General features: G+C 32.3%; 1 protein-coding gene across 4 annotated transcripts in view; it reads left to right on the plus strand.

Moving 5' to 3' along the window:
- The window catches only part of LOC111043351 (plasma membrane calcium-transporting ATPase 2), a 406771-nt gene that overhangs the window by 29987 nt on the left and 357295 nt on the right, over positions 1-19489 (plus strand). For all 4 annotated transcript variants that reach the window (XM_039442413.1, XM_039442410.1, XM_039442414.1 and 1 more), the window contains exon 2: positions 6770-6859. The gene's annotated coding sequence lies outside the window, so the exon portion shown is untranslated. The remainder of the gene's footprint in view (positions 1-6769; positions 6860-19489) is intronic.

The raw sequence follows: 19489 nt of genomic DNA on the forward strand, positions 1-19489 counted from the left end.
TCGCACTCTACTAAAAATAAGCTCGTCTGTTGGTAGCCCGGGCTCTGTTGGTCTTCTTGCCAAAACTGCGTTCACAATACTCGTCTTTCTGGAAACGCGGTTGCCGGTTTAGTACACGTTTTACAGAAACATTCACTTCAACCAGTCAGCTCTGGTTGAATGAATCAGCATTAATACAATCCTTATTAACCTCTGACAGGTTCAGTAAACGTCATCAAACTGTCAGCATGGATTGAATGGAAAGCATTAATGCTATTTATCAGCATTCCCTGACAAATTGAAGTGATTCTCACTTTAGTGACGATTGAATAATGGAAATCCAATTCGTCTATCTTGATGTTTGGCCAACACACTTGGCCTAGGACTGATAGCTTTTTTTCTTGCCGCACATCACTAACTCTCAGTAACTTTGTAAACTAACAATTTTCAATAATATTTGGATTAGATACGAACAATAGTCTACGTCAACAAATCTACAGATTTGTCTTCCATCCAAATAGATTGAATTTTGAAAATATTTTGAGTTGCTGTCAATCAGAAATGTATCACGATTAGCTGGCTCTCCAATCATATTGAATAATGTTTCTAAATACTGAGAGATGTTATTAAGAATAACAGTTCAAAACGGGATGCCTTCTATCCAATTTGAAAACTTTTCGAAAATATTCCGAAATGATGATAATAACATATTACTCCTAACAATAGTATAGACTGGCCTTTGATTGATAGGTTTCATCCAGATATCCTCCCGTAATTGAAATGATGAAGGGTAAATGGGATGTATTCTGTATTATTTCTACAACATCAATTCAAATAAAATGATTTTTGATGATCAAATCAATAACTATTGGAAAGTTATGAATTAAGATCGAGAACACAGATCTAACCACAGGCATTACATGTTTACTTAGTCTATGATATTACTTATCCATATATTCATTCGTTAAACAAGAGTTTGATGAGTAATGATTTGATGCGAATAATTGCATCATATCTCGTCAAAAACTATTTGATAGTTATTTTTTAAATCGAAAACATGATACATACTTTTATCCCTGCATTATACATACATAACACATGCATGATATAAAAATACATACACATACTTGCATCGTAGTAGTATGTTCAAGAAGAATCTATTCATTATATCTATTAGTGACATCCAATTTTTTTTTATTTATTTACAATGCAAAAAACACTAATGTAATAACATTGGAAGATAAAATAATAAGGTAGTCCTTGTGCTATTTTTCTTCCAAATTTATAGGCCACAAAGTCCAAGATAAGGTTAGAATTTCACTTGTACAATTTTTATAAAATTTTAGTCCAAAATAAACATAGATACAATCGTCGATACAATACATCGATAGATTTGAAATAATCGTCCAGATTTGGTCTAATTACAGTTTATGAACACTTAAATCGACTCTAGTCGACAATACGAAGTATTGGAACGTGCTGTAAACGTTCTGTACACGTATTGTTATCATTGTAAACGTACGATATCAACCAAATGGTTATTTCAAGAATGTCATATCCAATGCAGTTTCAAAAGCAATTATGATAACTGATAACAACTGAAGGACATTAGCAACTAGACAGCTAGCCCGGTTCTCACGTTATTAATTCCAACTACTTATTGACAGCTTCAGCTTCAATCGAATACGGTAACGATTTTGAATTATCAATAGCAAACAAGCAAGCTTGTATCAGTTTTACTGTTGTATATGTATATGGATTAAAAGCAGGACTCGTTAATTGAAAATGACGTGGATGATCTGTATTGGATATGGATTACTCCAGCAATTTGAATTGTGTCAAGCTTATCGATGTGATGTTTATTGGAAATGCGGTTGATTGAGTTGAACCCAATACGGATTACTGTGCCGCTTTCAACTGAGTTTATCAGGGAAATGAGCAGGAAAATGCATTCGCATTATAATCTGTAGTCTATATTGACAACCCTTTTCATGACAAATATCCAATTTGAGCTCATTCAGATAACACAACTATTCGTGCGGATATTCCCTTCTGTGCAAACTGTTTGTGTTCAACCATTCAATGATCATGTTGACTAATCATCAGAGCGTTTAGTTGACAGTCAGTGCTTTTGAAAAGCAGCCCACAGCTAAAATATGAAATCGACGTTTCAATCTTGGATCTGACATTCTCTCAATTTACATTGTCAATAGATAGCCATGACACTTCAACCACAGACAACCAGGTCTGTGTCTGTGATTTAACTCATTGCTAGAAGAATTTTAAAACATACATAACTGAATTTCAATAAGGTTATACGAGTTGAACGTTCTATGAGATGTTTATTACAATTTATAAATTACAACTCACACGCTTTATCACGCATGATAGTAACCTATTTCAAGAAATACTTTTAGATTTATAGAGGTTTGTCACGTAAAACTCACCTCTTTCATCTCTTGTTGATAACAAGCATTTCATTGAATGAGCGAGAGAAATCTTTCCGAAGATATTTTCTTCAAATCATTTAAAATCTAAGTGAACCTAATTAAAAAATCATTTATAGATTCATGAACAGTTACAATTTGATATATTTTGTTTTTATGAGTTATTACACGCGTTATCAACATAGTAACCAATTTTGAAAACATATTTTTTGATTTATAGAGGTCCATCAAGTATAACTCTGTTGTTGATAACAAGCATTTCATTGACATGAATGAGTGAGAGAAATTATTTTTCCGAGGTTATTTTCTTTGAATCATTAAAGTCTTGAGGAATCTATTTTAAAAATCATTCATACATTCATGAACCTGAGTTAGATACTATTAACTATTACTATTATATTACTGTTACTAATACAAGAGTATTCTAAATTTTTAAAGAAAACTTGAAGGTTTCCACTATTATGAGTTTTCTGTGATGCTCATATTCCCTTCTGTGCAAACTGTTTGTGTTCAACCATTCAATGATCATGTTGACTAATCATCAGAGCGTTTAGTTGACAGTCAGTGCTTTTGAAAAGCAGCCCACAGCTAAAATATGAAATCGACGTTTCAATCTTGGATCTGACATTCTCTCAATTTACATTGTCAATAGATAGCCATGACACTTCAACCACAGACAACCAGGTCTGTGTCTGTGATTTAACTCATTGCTAGAAGAATTTTAAAACATACATAACTGAATTTCAATAAGGTTATACGAGTTGAACGTTCTATGAGATGTTAATTAAAATTTACAAATTACAACTTACACGCTTTATCACACATGATAGTAACCTATTTCAAAAAATACTTTTAGATTTATAGAGGTTTGTCACGTAAAACTCACCTCTTTCATCTCTTGTTGATAACAAGCATTTCATTGAATGAGCGAGAGAAATCTTTCCGAAGATATTTTCTTCAAATCATTTAAAATCTAAGTGAACCTAATTAAAAAATCATTTATAGATTCATGAACAGTTACAATTTGATATATTTTGTTTTTATGAGTTATTACACGCGTTATCAACATAGTAACCAATTTTGAAAACATATTTTTTGATTTATAGAGGTCCATCAAGTATAACTCTGTTGTTGATAACAAGCATTTCATTGACATGAATGAGTGAGAGAAATTATTTTTCCGAGGTTATTTTCTTTGAATCATTAAAGTCTTGAGGAATCTATTTTAAAAATCATTCATACATTCATGAACCTGAGTTAGATACTATTAACTATTACTATTATATTACTGTTACTAATACAAGAGTATTCTAAAATTTTTAAAGAAAACTTGAAGGTTTCCACTATTATGAGTTTTCTGTGATGCTCATATTCACTGTGTACTGTTTGGCTGGATTTGAACCCACGACTGCTAGTTAAGCACAATCTATCAAAAAGTGAGCATTATTTCACAAAGTAGTCACAGTTCGCATTGCATTACGTCAGTAGATTATTAGGGATGACAGTATCCTTGGAATGGTTATTTTAGAATTATTCTACAATTACCTCCTCCCTATCCTCTTCTTCCTCCTCACCATTCACTACCTACTCCTACTACCTTCCTTAAAAGTGGTAGCACAGAATAGTTCAAAATCAAATAGAATAACTTTTTATTCTTAAAAATGCACTAAAAAAATAAATTTTGATAGTATTACTATTACAAGGATTTCCCTACAAGATTTTACGTCTGTGTATATAAGCATAGAGAAACAATAGCGTAAGTAGATATCCCATGGTATAATGAGTTTATGTCGCAACTTTTACTGTTATCTCAAGCCGATTACTGTCGATTTTTACTGTTTTGGCCGGGTGAGAGTGTATGAACGGCACAATATGAGAGACTACCAGTGTCACACAGCTTCAAGGGAAAGAACTACTTGAACTATCGGCTTGAGATAACAGTAAAAGTTACGACATAAACTACCTATACCATGGGATATCTACTTACGCTATTGTTTCTCTATGGTATAAGCTAGATAGAATAGATAGCTTATGTATGGTGGTAGAAAACTGTGAAAGCGTCTATTATTCAGATGAATCCCTTCATGTGATACCTGAAAAATCTCAACTATTTAATTCTAGTAATTTCCACAGTTAAAAATTATTCTATTTTGATATGAGAAAGCTGATCGTATCATGTACACGTCATGTAGCGCTAGCGAGAATCACTTGAAATTGTCAGCCTTTCCCATAAATATCATTGATGATCCACATTGAATCAATTATGACAGTTCAAAGTGGATTTGGTGGACATGTAAGCTAATCCTGGGATAGGTCATAGGTCACATTATACTGATGATGCTAACCCCTAACCACAATGCAGATTGCATCACTCTAAGTGACAACTCAACCCATCACTGTAACTCACACTATGTTTCAGTCCCTCACACTGTGATCCAATCACTCAATGTCTCTTACATACACGTGGGCACAAGACCTAAATAATTGAATAGCATAGTGCAACAGCCATTATAGCCCTCTATCATAATAGCTTGACCCCCAATCAATTCTGTATAGATAATTTGGCGAGTATATTATCCCACTATCAATATCAATTAACATGAGAGATTATTTGTGTAAAACCGTTGAATGGGGTATGAATTATCCGAATGAAAAAGACTGAGAAATTGTCAAAAAACCACTGATTCATTTGATAATTAGAAAGACCGGTTTTGGTTATTACACCATTGTCAATCTCTGATAAACTCAGTGCTAATCTGTTTATCAGAGATTGAAAATGGTGTAATAACCGAAACCGGTCTTTCTAATTATCAATAAATCATTGTCAATCTCTGATAAACTCAGTGTTAATCTGTTTATCAGAGATTCACAATGGTGTAATAACCGGAACCGGTCTTTCCAATTATCAATAAATCAGTGGTTTTTTGACAATTTCTCAGTATTTTTCATTCAAAATGAATAATTACCACAATATCAACTTCTCAACTAAACAAAAATATGAATTATTTATTTAAACTGGGTATCTCTACATTCTAATGAACTTTTCCAAATAAGCATTTGATAATTATATTGAGTCTAGAGTATTTGGAATGAATTCTTTAGCATCGCCAGGGAGATGAAAGTATTCTAACTACTTCAACATTGCCAAGTAGATGGAAGTATTTGATAAAATACAATTTATTGTATGAACATTCATTTTACATACGTTGTTTTGCTGAACAGAAAGAAAACTGTGAAAAAGGCATTGCGTCTTATGGGAATTGTACACATGGCAGAGATTAATCTATATATACGTTTCAAATTATAAGTTTCAACCAAACACTGTTCGAATTCGTTGATAGTGCGATGATAATGGATGAATTAAATGAATATATAGAGTAATATGCTGAGTAAATGAATAAATAAATAACCTAATGCGATACCAATTATTTGTATATCATGTTCCATTTCCAATTCATCAACGATGTTCTATCAATTTGAACTATCTGAAATTTGGATGATTGGATTATCCCATTAAATTTCAATTTACAATAAACAAAACTATTTTAGTATTGCAGTATGTTAATAGAATTTTAATTTATTCTATACTCGAGAAAAAAATCGCTTCGCTACGATCTTCTTGGTAAATTTAGAATGAAAGCACATTCTTAAATCTTCGTTTAAATATACTGCTTGAATCTTGACCGAGTTGGCAAAATAGATAGCTTTTTGCGGTGATAATTATTAGGTCCTTGACGTTATAACGGCACGAAAAAAACTGTTTTAAAAAACAAAGTAGATTATTGTTAACAAACTGCAAGAGAATTCTGGATCAATTTTATTTTTTCTCTCCGGCTACGTTTATTGGAATATATTCCATGAATGATAGATATCTTTCTTTAATTTATAAGTCTCCTTTCTACTCTAATCATACAGGGAATCAGTAAATTAAGGTGATTACGATGAAGTTTTTCCAAGAATGTACTCTTCCTGGAATGAATGACTACTTTTAGAATTATCATTTATGAATCTAAAAATCGCTTCTCGTTGGTTCATAAACCACCTAAGGTCTAAGGTAGACTTATATTTTATCATCATCCGTCTTATTATTCACGCACAAGCCTACAGATTGTGGGCATCACCCTCAGCAAAACAAATAATATCAAAAATTCATGAGTTCAGAATTAAAGAAAACTTTCAATCAAGGTTATATGGAGTAATCGGTATCTTATATTCAATACATTAGAAATTGCTGTCATAATCTTGGAGGGAGAAAATGTTAAATCGGAGTTTGAGGCTTTGAATAATGAAGAGCTCTGTCATTTTTATTGTTTAATGACTTTTTATATCTATTTCTTTTTCAGATTCCTAAGATGGAGGACAGGCCGTTTCATCATACCTTCTATCAGCAGCAATAGCTCCTGAAGACTTACTGGAGTTTGATTGCACAGCAGGTATTTGCTTATTCTATTAAACATTTTCTTGGATTTTGTTCTTTTAGTCCTCCAGTAATTATCTATTTCTGAATAATATGTTCCTGGTATATAATATTACTTCACTTATCATAACCAGAAATTCAAATGAGTCACAAATTTCAGCTAATACTGATATTGTAATAATATTTTAATTTCATACAGGGTGTCCCAAAATAATATTAACATCATTTTATAATTTTTTTATCCAAACACGAGAAAATCATAATTTATAAAATCATGTTCATACAGGCTGGAAGGCTTCCTTGCTATTTACAACGAATTGATGTTTTGCTGCCTCGTAACACACATTTCATTGTATCTGTGTTATGCTTTGTCCGATTCCCATTTTTCTGGTGTTGACTGATTGTTAATAAAATTTCCTAAAACAATTTGTTTCTGGTAAATTTTTCTATCTATCACCGTTCTCCCGCAATTTTGGATTGAAAGTTTGAATGGCCGTTATTTTGAATTTTCGAATTGGACAAAGTTGAATATTTTTTCTACAGTTCACCACTCTTATTTGAACATACCTACCTATTTTTATAGCGATCGGTTGAAAAAATTGAAGATAAAAATTATTTTGTAATAATTACCAAATGGCGAATATCTCATAAACGAAGCGTTTTAGGAAAAAAATCAACATTTTCTCTTCATTTCGACCCATAGAACCTATTCCCGAAGTTTGGCCCTTTAATTTTGGGAAATTCTGTATACCAGTGCATATAACACCACATTAATACAATACCACAAACTTAGTTCAATAACGGATTATAGTTTTTTGTTAGTAAGTTCCATCGTTCTCCTTTTTCCTCACGACGTTTTCTTCTGACACTTAAATTTTTCAATTTGAATTCTTGGTTCTATATCTGGTCGATGAACCGCTATTGTTGACGTATAAGTACACCGCTAAATGTTGGATTGGCTTGTCTAGGCCAATGGCAGACATTCAGGTTCACCTTGATAGATTATTCAACTACCAACCATATTGCTTGCTCTTTACTGTTGCTCTTTATTATTTATCGCGGTATCACATTATTGTAATGAATCTATGGCTGACTCTTTATTCAACATAGATAACTAGTATGATTATGATATCATCTTTTCTATTATCAAAAAGAAAATATAGCACACATCTTATGCTTTTAGCTTATGCTATCTTCTCTCTATGCGAAAAAAATATCCAGATATATTTTCCTAGTAAGATGGATTGATTGAGTACTTTATTTATGTAGATTACAATACTGGCTTATACACTTCCATACAATAGCTTTCAATAAAGCAAAATTATAGCAGAATTTACATAATATAGACTAAGAAAATAATTCTAAAAAACGTTTTGTGTAGTTGAGAAGTTGATATTGTGGTAATTATTCATATTAAATGAAAAAGACTAAGAAATTGTCAAAAAACGACAGATTTATTGACACTAAGAAAGAACGGTTTCGGTTTGAGTTTATCAGAGATTGACAATGGTGTGATAACCGAAACCGGTCTTTCAGTATCAATAAATCTGTGTTTTTTGACAATCTATTAGCCTTTTTCATTTAATTTAATATCTAAAAAAGATTAGAGATCATTGAGATTAAAATCATTAATGAGTATTTACTTCGGATAACCACACATTTTAAATATATTTGTGAAAGTTGTGAATGATTAACCCGTTAGAGCTCATTGAATAAGTCCCTAATATGTGAATCGAGTTGATCTTTTTGATTTGAACTTTTCATCGTCCATTCTCTATTCACAAGTACTTGTACAAATACTTATTGTTGGGAAAAGAAAAATTGTTCGAACCTCAAGCGAATACTCTCCCGAGTTTGGATAGAACAATATAGTCTGAAATAAGTGCTCATCCAGAGCTTTTCTTTACATTGGAATGAATACAATTTCTTTACGGCGAATTGTTCTCTCCAATATTTCCATTCTATAGAGGAGAATGTTGACGGAAAAGCAATTCTCCATGACTCAGCAGACAATTCCGTAGGGAAAACTCCTGAGAAATTCTTGAGAGAGAAAAGAGTCAAAATGAGATGCTAGAGTTTCATTAGGGCGTTTCCATTTTTAACGTAAACAAAAAATACTGTCATGGTGAAGTTGAAATGGGAATTTTGTCAGCGCTCTAGTTCTTGTGGAGAACAGGATAAAGTGTGTTTTTCTTCGTTATTTCAGCGGAAGTTTTCACGTGAAATATTGAGAGTTGGTTCCTACTTCTTCTATTTCTCGGAGAAACTCACTTTCTTGAAAGTCAATGCTGAAGAAATATTGTTGGTGAATCATGAACTGAGACATCATTTTCTCTTGGTCTGTGATAAAATACATCTTACGTTGTTTTCATATTTGGTTGAATCTATTATATGGCAAACATTTCATTAGAAAGTAAGTAATACTTTCATTAGTGTCAATTCACAATTATTGGTAATTGAAAGCAATATCAGTACTTTAATATGTACACTGTACTGTGCTTTACTGTCACGACTATACTGACCTCTGTACATACACGATTTTAATTGAATTTGCATTCTGGGAGTAAACCTATCTAGGAGTATTTATGAATACATTCCAACGCTCATGAAAATCGCTACCATGAATATGACGTAACTGATTACTACTCATAAAGTACGTTGATAATGTTTCTGAATGATGATGATGATTGAATCAATCTTTCGCATGAACATTGATCCATGTTTTCCAATGAAATTCTTTTCAGACGGGCAGAAAAAGCATTGGCTCTCAGGAATATAGGAGTTTGGCCCTTTTTCGTTCCGTAAATGTATGAACACTCCGATAAGAACCCATGGTATTCATATTCTGTCCAGTTATGCAGGAATTCATTGTAAAGCAAGACTTTATCGTATCCACACGTTTTCATATCTAATCATTCTATGTAGCAGTTTCATCTATCGTTTCCATGGTAAATACTCGTTTTCACATCAAGCTCATCAAACCTCTTACAACACATGCAAAATCGTGAATCGAGTTGATCTTTTTGATTTGAATTTCTCATCTTTTATTCTTCATCCACCAGTATATGCGCAAACACTTATGATTGGAATTATTGAGCAAAGAAAAATATTCCAAACCTTTAGCGAATATTCTTTCGTCTAGATAAAAAAATATAGTCTCATCCAGTAAGTGCTCAATAAGTGCTCATCCAGAGCTTCTCTTTACATTGAGATAGATATAATTTAAATACCAGAAATACCAAAATTTGTTTCGTATCAAATTTATGTTCATCGCTTTTCAAATTTTGGAAGAAATACTGTTCATTAATAATGTAAATTTGAGCTCCCATACAACAGAGCAGCCACAATATGGTGCCTATATTTTTGTATTGAATATCATGGTAGATGAAGTTATTATTGAAAAATGACACATGACAGATTATTTTTAGCTGAACAGTGGAATAATTATTATCGATTCAGTTTATAAATTCGATATCACCATAATCGATTCAGTGTGTGAAGTTGGTACTACCACATACAACAATTTGAATGTGGAATGAGTTCAATCTAGTTCATCCGTAATGTTGATTAAATAAAGATTGAAAGAACGCTTGATTATCTATTCCAGGAGCTAATAGCTACTAAAAGCTCACTGAACTAGGAAATTGAAGGAGAGGCTTTTGATTAGAATGGAGCCAGACGCTCGATTATGCAAATTACCTCCCTCTAAAACATGTCTGTTTTTTCAGTAAAATGATCATGTGAGTCTCATTGCTAGAATTTGCAATTCTTTCGGTTCATCTATTACGGATTAACTTTTCAATTATGATGATCATTTTGGCATGAGTGATGAATAAATTGAGTAGAATAAGTTTCAAATGGGAATTCAATTTATTTATGGAGTGAACTCATGGAGAAGGACATAACAGCATTGATAAATCACATACTCAATCAATTAACGGAATACAAGAGCTCATGAAATGCGCCATCAACGTTCAACAATAACTCCATTACTCAATAACTCAGTAAGTACATAACTCAGCTTGGTACATAGACGACATCTAGCAAGTCTGCGATTTACCCAAACTTTGAAACTACATCAACTGATAATGTGTATGGAACTAATATCAAGAGGTTAACTGGAGACATAAATGACAACAATAATTGAGTTTCTCTCTCACCACGTACTATGAACCAAATTGAATATGAACTGCTGATGATTGAGCTAGGACTACATCATGATCTAATGATATCTCATACATACTTAGGCTGTGCAAAGGCTACAAATAAACATTTTACTGGTGATATTTTTCAAAGTTTTTCGATTTGTATATCATCAAGCCAACGAAAGTGAAAAATTTTCTCAGAAAAACATTTTTTTTATCATCAAAACATTGTTTTTTGAGATATGTGCGCCTAAAGTTTAAATTTTCGGGACAGAATATTTCAAATTCGGTAAGAGATAAATCCATGAGTTTCAGAGGATAAATATTCTTCATTGAATAAAACAAAAAAATCTGAAAATATAAATTTTTGAGGAAGTTATTCAATTTACTAAAAATTACCAAAGATAACATTTAGTCGAGTTATTTTTGGTAAATTGAATAACTTTCTCAAAAATTGATATTTTCAGAAATCTTTTGTTTTATTTAATCAACAATATCATGAAGAATTTATCCTCTGAAACTCATGGATTTATCTCTTACCGAATTTGAAATGTTCTGTCCCAAAAATTTAAACGTTAGGCGCACATATCTCAAAAAATAATGTTTTAGGAAAAAAAGTTTTTCTGAGAAAACTTTTTAATTTTGATAGATTGATGTTATACAAATCGAAAAACTTTGAAAAATATCATCAGTAAAAAGTTTATTTTTAGCTTTTGCACGGCCTTAAGGCATAAGTATACATACTTATCGGCAAGGGATGTACTTTGTACTTTTAATAAGATTATTGCAATCAAAATAAAATTATTGATCTGGATGTACTACTTATCTATAATGATATGATAAGCTATATTGTAGTTATCATTGATTGAATATGGATTTTGAAATCAGTTACATTGATTTATATGACACTATCTGAATAATTGGATCATTTCTTCAATAACAAATGCCTGCTAGAAAACCTTCAAAAATTAGGATCTAGCTGACTAAAAGTGACTGCTATCTCAGCATCTTTTGGTCATTATTATCCTATCAAGAATTGTGTTCTGCGGGATGCCTGCCTTGTTCCTTCAACCTTTTAGTGGTTGTGAGTTTAGTAAAAATCATTCATTTCATTCATTTTCATTCATTTCATTCATTTCATTCATTTCATTCATTTCATTCATTTCATTCATTTCATTCATTTCATTCATTTCATTCATTTCATTCATTTCATTCATTTCATTCATTTCATTCATTTCATTCATTTCATTCATTTCATTCATTTCATTCATTTCATTCATTTCATTCATTTCATTCATTTCATTCATTTCATTCATTTCATTCATTTCATTCATTTCATTCATTTCATTCATTCATTCATTTCATTCATTTCATTCATTTCATTCATTTCATTCATTTCATTCATTTCATTCATTTCATTCATTTCATTCATTTCATTCATTTCATTCATTTCATTCATTTCATTCATTTCATTCATTTCAACAAGACGAAACATACAAAAATAATTTATATCAACAGGGTAACCGAATTATTCTGCTTGGAAGTGCTTAGGTAAAGAGACGGAAATTTAGAAGGTAGAGAAATGAAAAAATATTTTCGATTCTAATGGACAGCCGTATCATTTACTCAAGAATTACTGTGGCCCGTGTATTGTAGAATATTATGAATCGAGGAGAGAAAAGGGGCAGATGATGAGTTATGATGTTATTCTCAAGTTCGGTAATGGAAAAAACGCTGCTGTGCTCCAGTGTGATGAAAAATATTATGAGAATTCCACAGTCTCCCATCAGCTGTTCTTTGAAACATGCAATGTTTCAAATAATAGCTCGGTGTCTCAACAGTTGTTACAATCTTGTCTCACTTTCATTCCTCTCATTCCTTTTTTTCATTAAAAATATATTTTATTTTATTTTCTTTAACTGAGTATTGCTTGTTAAATTATAATTTAGTATTGTATTAGAGGAGTTAAGTGTAAGAGAGGGCCGACTGCGCCCTTACTTCGCCCTCCTAGGTCAAAAATAAAGACAGTTTTTTCATTCTTTTATATTCTACTCTCTTTTCTCATTCTTTCTCATTGTCAACAGAATATAAGAATTGGTAGCTTATATCAGCTGTTGTTTGTTGAATTAGTTTTTCATTTTAAAGATCCTTTGTAAGTTATCTCAGAGATATAAGTTTTGATACAAACATATTTTTGTATGACAAATAATATTCTAAATTTCGTCAGATATTTATTTATTTATTATTCATTTATTTCACAGTTACAGTAAATTTATAAACAAAACAAAATACATAATAATCCCATGCATGGGCCGAAGCCTGTGTGCAGGAATGAGTTGCAACATCACTTGACTGCAGCCAACAAAAATAAATCATATAGTACATAATATTTTATACTAAAGTAGCTATTCAAAGATGCATGATTCTCAAATAAAACTCAAAATGAAAATAATCCTTGTGATTCAATATGTAATTAAAAGCGAATCAAGAATGATAATGAGGAAAATGAATTGAATGGAAAAGTAGAACAATGACTGAAGGAAGTATAGGGTGTTAATATTACGGTGAGGATGAAATAATATAGAAGAGAGGTTGAAGAAGAGGGGATGGGAGGGATTGAGAAAAGCTAAAATCACTGATTGAAATCGCTAGTCAATGTCATTCTTCGATGCCATCCTTCAAGATAATACTGTTCATCTCAATCTTATATCAATGTTCAATCAAGATCTATTCAATATTGAATCTATCCGAATGAATAGAACATAGAGTCTCAGCTAAACAACGATATTATTCCAATAAAATGGATTTATACTGTATTGAAACGATCATAGCAGATATGTCACATAGTATGTTAATCTCTAGTCTCTCAGACTATGTAAAGTTTTTAACACATTTTTTTTGTAACAGTTGATAGGTATTTAATTATATATATTAGGTATTAAATTGATATGGGTAATTTATCAATTTGTAATTTTTACCAATCAATTTCAATTTCATTATACATTTTATCTTATTTCTATATTCATTGATGAATCGATCGATACAAGCTCAAAGTCAATTCAATACTGAGATTATTCTTTTATTGCTTACCAATTCGAAAAAAGCAGTTAATTAAGTTCATTAAACTTAGTTGAAACTGATTCTAATCAGTCAATTTCAATATTGATATCCATCAATTTCAATTTCAATATACAGTAAATCTTATTTATATCTTCATTGATAAATTGCAATCGATCGATTCAAGTCCAAGATAAATTCATTACAGAGATCATTCTTCTATTGCTTAACAATCCAAATAAACTGTTAACTAAGGTCATAAAACTTAGTTGAAACTGATCCTAAACAGAATTACGCGTTCGTTATGATTGTAACATATTGCTTGAATGATGCTCTCGGATAATAAACAAAGCCTTTTCTGACGAGCGAATCCTCGTTCTCTTGACACATAACTCCTTATCAAGTGTGCGTTGCGATGTTTACCTTGTGACGCAAAAGAGATCACAGCACTCGTAATACCCGAGTCCTATCTCAATTTACGTCTTCGTAGCCTCTATAAATGGTATTAAGACAACAAAATCTCGCACGCTGCTGACAAAACTACTATAGTGAGATTCACTACGAACTGTCAGTAGCTGTTGGATGGGAAGAATTGATGAAAAATGCTGGAAGCGAATGTCACGAGGAGGAAGCGACAATTTATTACCGTCAGCGCAGTTGTAAAAAGATGAGATCTCCCAGAAATGTCACGTAGATGAGTTATGGCTCCAATCGCGATTGATTCGTTCTCGTTTCGTCGAAAATTGAGAGATTTACGAAAAGCAATCACACTCTTGAACTTGACTGAGCCTGGAGCATTATATTGGGAAACGAAAAATACGATGAGCAGCCTACTCCCTACAAAGGCAAGGAGTATTTTTTTGAGTGATGGTGATTTTGATTTCAGTTCTAACATCAATAACGCTCTGTTCAAAATTGAAGAGAATTCCCAAGTTTAAAGGGATTATTTCGTAATCACCGTTGATTACCGGTAATTACAATCATTATTGTTATTGAATTATTGTGAATAGCTCTCACTCTTATTCAAGTGGTAGCTTTATTCATGAGGCTCTTATTATGAATAGCTGTAATCAAGAAATCACAAATTAATGAAGGCAATAATGGTAGGTAGGTCTATTTTAAATCGATACTAACAAGAATGAAAATATTGAAGTTATATGTATATTCGGCGGTAAGTTTAAAAATTTAGATGTAGAGCTGCAAATAAAGTGTTTGACGATTTCACGCATCGTAACGGATTGTGATCAAACTTATTCGATCAAGAGGAGTCATATAACTTTTTAGTTCCATTGTTTCTGAACTCCTAAATCGTTTTTAGTGAAGTTCATGTTTGTTTCTCATTGCATTTTACATAATGGTATGACTTCAAACCCAGTTCAATCCTGATCAACGTACATAACGTCCTGTTTGCAGCAGTTGTGTAACAAGAATGACCTTCTCTCCATTATAGAATATACCAAATATTATACATTGAGTGAAAAAGACTAAGAAATCGTCAAAAAACACAGATTTATTAATACTTAGAAAGGCCGGTTTCGGTTATTACACCATTGTCAAACTCTGGAGTTTATCAGAGATTGACAATGGTGTAATAACCGAAACCGGTATTTCTAAGTATCAATAAATCTGTGGTTTTTTGACAATTTCTTAGTCTTTTTCATCCAATATGGATAATTACCACAATATCAACTTCTCAACTACAAAAAAACTGAAAAAATATTATACATAGGATATGTGAGGCTTCAGAAAGTTCATATTTCCTCAACTGATCTTGGGTGAGAACATGACAAATGTATTTACTTCAAGGCAACTTGGAATAAAGACTGTTAAAGTATGAACTTTCTTGGATGTGCACCCTTATTGATTTCATTTTTATAACTGTAGGAAAGATATTGATATACTTTGAAATTCTGATCAGTTGAATTTATTGATGTATTTGATACATTTATATTGATACACAACAATTATTCATAGCTTATTATGAATTCAATTCCAGAGCAAAATACTTTCAAAACGTTATGAAATAAAAACACACATATATCGTCAAATTCTACAGTTTTATTTGGTACAGTACCATGGTTTCGTGACCGCACAGGTCACATTTTCAAGCTGAAGTTTTCATTATGGAACGGTTCTACAACATCGACAGTGACTCAGTCTAAATTTAAAAACGTTTAGCTTGTTTTAGCTTTAAACTTCATGGAAGTCTGATGACAACTTCTAGACTCTCCTTTTGAGAGGAGTCCTTCCTTGTATTAATCAGTCCCTCAGTTATAATGACTCTAATGTCCCCGCTATATTAAACTTCTGTTATAACAGACTGTGCAAAAATGTGTTATAAACAATATAGCTAGCAGAATACATTCATCCAAAAAAGTTACATACACAATAAAAAACGATTCCACTTCAAAATTGATCCCTATTCATCTGCCTTTATAGGAGAATTTGTCAATGGCACATGGAAGACTTGACTCTTTTTCGACGTTGTAAAGGGCGAGAAGAACTTCTTGGAACTCGTCCAGAATCGTATATAGAAAATGATTTTGCGTGAGGTAAAAAAGAGAGATGAGAGCAACAATCGTTCGGAGATTTTCAGGCGAAAGAAAGAGAAGAAAGCAACAATTGTCGGGAGATTTTTGTGGCTTTGCAGTGAGGTAAAAGGAGGACTGCAGAAATTCGTTTTTTTCGCTCCATTAACCTCAAAGGGCAATTTATGGAGAGACGATCACAGTTGCATGGGGACAAACAATGAAGGTCTAGAGCACTTCTGAATTGAGAGATGCTCTTTTAACAAGAGAGAATCTCATTTCTCTCTTCAGAACCCTCTTTTTTTCTTCCTCTCTGATATTATTCATTACCGACGCATGAGCTTGAATAATCCAATTATTGTAAGAGGATCAATATCCACAAATACATGAAAACCCGAGAGAACATGATGGATATGACGATATTTATCAATATTTGACTTGTTGTGAATGTGATCAAAGAATGTTCATTAACGTTTCAACATTGTTGGGAGAAGGAATGTGATAGGATTATTGTACAGCGACTGAACATTTAGGGGCTTGAAGTGTGCAGGCGGCTATATTGATTCAGTGTTTATTGTAATGATTGAACGTTTATTGATTATTGTGAAACGCATTAACAATATTGTCTTATTTCAAGATATCTTCCAAATAAACTAGAATGTTGAGGTGCTACAATGGAACAGAATGTATTAAATTTCTTCATTCTGCCAGTTAAAACTTCAGCCCAAAAGTCCATATCATTACTTCAACATCTTATCTATTTTAACTATCAGAAACTATGAGTTTCACCTTATTAGGCGCTGCTGTTAACAATAATTTGTGTATTTTTGCGTTGTTGTGAGAGTGATGTGCTAAATATCCATTTCATATGAAAACTCCTTGACTGTCTTTCATCTTAGAATATGTAAAGAAATAGCGGTTTCTGTTTCCTTCTCTAGACAAACTGTTTCTTCTGAGTCATTTGTAAGAATTTCTGATAGTGGGAGTTAGTGGCTTATCTGAGTCAATGACCAACATTCATTTCGATATATAATCCAGCTATGGATCATATCGATTACACAAGACAGTTGTAAATGATTAATAAATAAATACAATGAGTTCTGCTCTGTACTTAAGTGTAAATTTACCAAATATTGATGATGATGGAAAAACCAAAGCCAACAACCTCTCGCTATTCCAATAGCGAGGTGTTAAAATTCATGATTCTAAAAATTTTTAGTATTTTTCTAAACTAGAAAATTCTACCCACCGATCAAGAAAAAAGAATAATCATTGTAATCAACGGTTATATTCCACGTTCAAAGATCTAGCTAACAATCTGGAACCATTCTGATTTGCTTCTGGAATGTGGTGAAATCTGAATCATGTAAATCACAGGTAATTTTAGTGGTTGAAATCATTTTCTTCGATATCACTCTAAAGCTCAAAGAAATGAGTTCAACATATGAATTGCTTATTTTGTGTAGTTGAGCAGTTCATATTGTGGTAATCATTCATATAGAATAAAAAGACTAAGAAATTGTCAAAAACCACAGATTTTATTAACAGTAGAAAGACCGGTTTCGGTTGTTAAAACATTGTCAATCTCTGATAAACTAAAACTAAATACAAGAGCAGCAGAATTTATACTATTAGGTGAGTAATGCTATTGCTCAATCGCACAAACGCCTGCCCTTGGCCCAGCGAGACGCTCTCCTCCCACTGAACAGTGCATATAATAGAAACGTTACAAAATGACGGTCTAAGCAACAGACTCGCCATTATCTCGCCAGCGACAAGAAGCCAGCAAAGAAATTTTGTTATCATGGCTAGTCTGTTGCTTAAACCACCATCTTGTGACATTTCTGTTATATGCACTGTTCAGTGGGAGGTGAGTGTCTAGCTGAGCCAATGGCAGGCATTCATGTCCTTCACCAATAGCAGTACTCGCCTACTAGTATAAATTCTGCTGCTCTTGAATTTAGTTTTAGTTCATCAGAGAGTGACAATGTTGTAACAACGGAAACCGTTCTCTCTACTTTCAATAAAATCTGTGGTTTAGACACATTTCTTAGTCATTTTATTCTATATGAATATTTACCACAATATGAACTTCTTAACTACACAAAATAAGCAATTTATTTATGTTGAACTCATTTCGTTGAGCTTTAGATTGATATCGAAGAAAATGATTTCATCCACTAAAATTAGTTGTGATTTACATGATTCTAATTTTACCATATTCCAGAAGCATATCAGAATGGTTTCAGATTGTTAGCTAGATCTTGGAATGTAGAATATAACCGTTGATTACAATGATTTTTTTTCTTGATCGGCGGGTAGAATTTTCTAGTTTAGAAAAATACTAAAAATTTTAACAACCAAATTTTAACACCTCGCTATTGAAATAGCGAGATGTTGTTGGCTTTGGTTTTTCCAAAATCTGTGACTTTTGAAAATTTCCTAGTCCTTTTATTTAATATAAATTCCAGGTTCGATTTCAAAATAAATCAGCAATAATGAAATTTATTTCAAAATGTTAGAATTGGTTGAGTCGAGAAGATTGATGCTATTCATGAGAAATTCTAACCTTATATATCTCATATTTGAATAGAGTGAACTTCACTACAGATGTTCCTATAAAAGTTGAAAATCAGACATTGATTGGAATAGATGAGCTCCAATAAACTGTTGAGATGAGCAGCCTGCTTCACAGACCCAGATATTGGAAGAAAAGATCTCGTTGAATATCATCAACTTTGAAAGAAAGGATTCTCAAGTCCTTCCCCCTCTCCGCCACTCACCCATCAACTGCTCTACCCACCCCTTCTAGCATGCTGCTTCGCCGTTAACAGGACTTGAATATTAAGAGGCTCCATCTCCATTCTTCATTCTGATTGCTGTTCATTATTTAGATGTCGAGGAACTTTCTTACCT

This window comes from Nilaparvata lugens, chromosome X (assembly GCF_014356525.2).
Source record: "Nilaparvata lugens isolate BPH chromosome X, ASM1435652v1, whole genome shotgun sequence".
Taxonomy (NCBI): domain Eukaryota; kingdom Metazoa; phylum Arthropoda; class Insecta; order Hemiptera; family Delphacidae; genus Nilaparvata; species Nilaparvata lugens.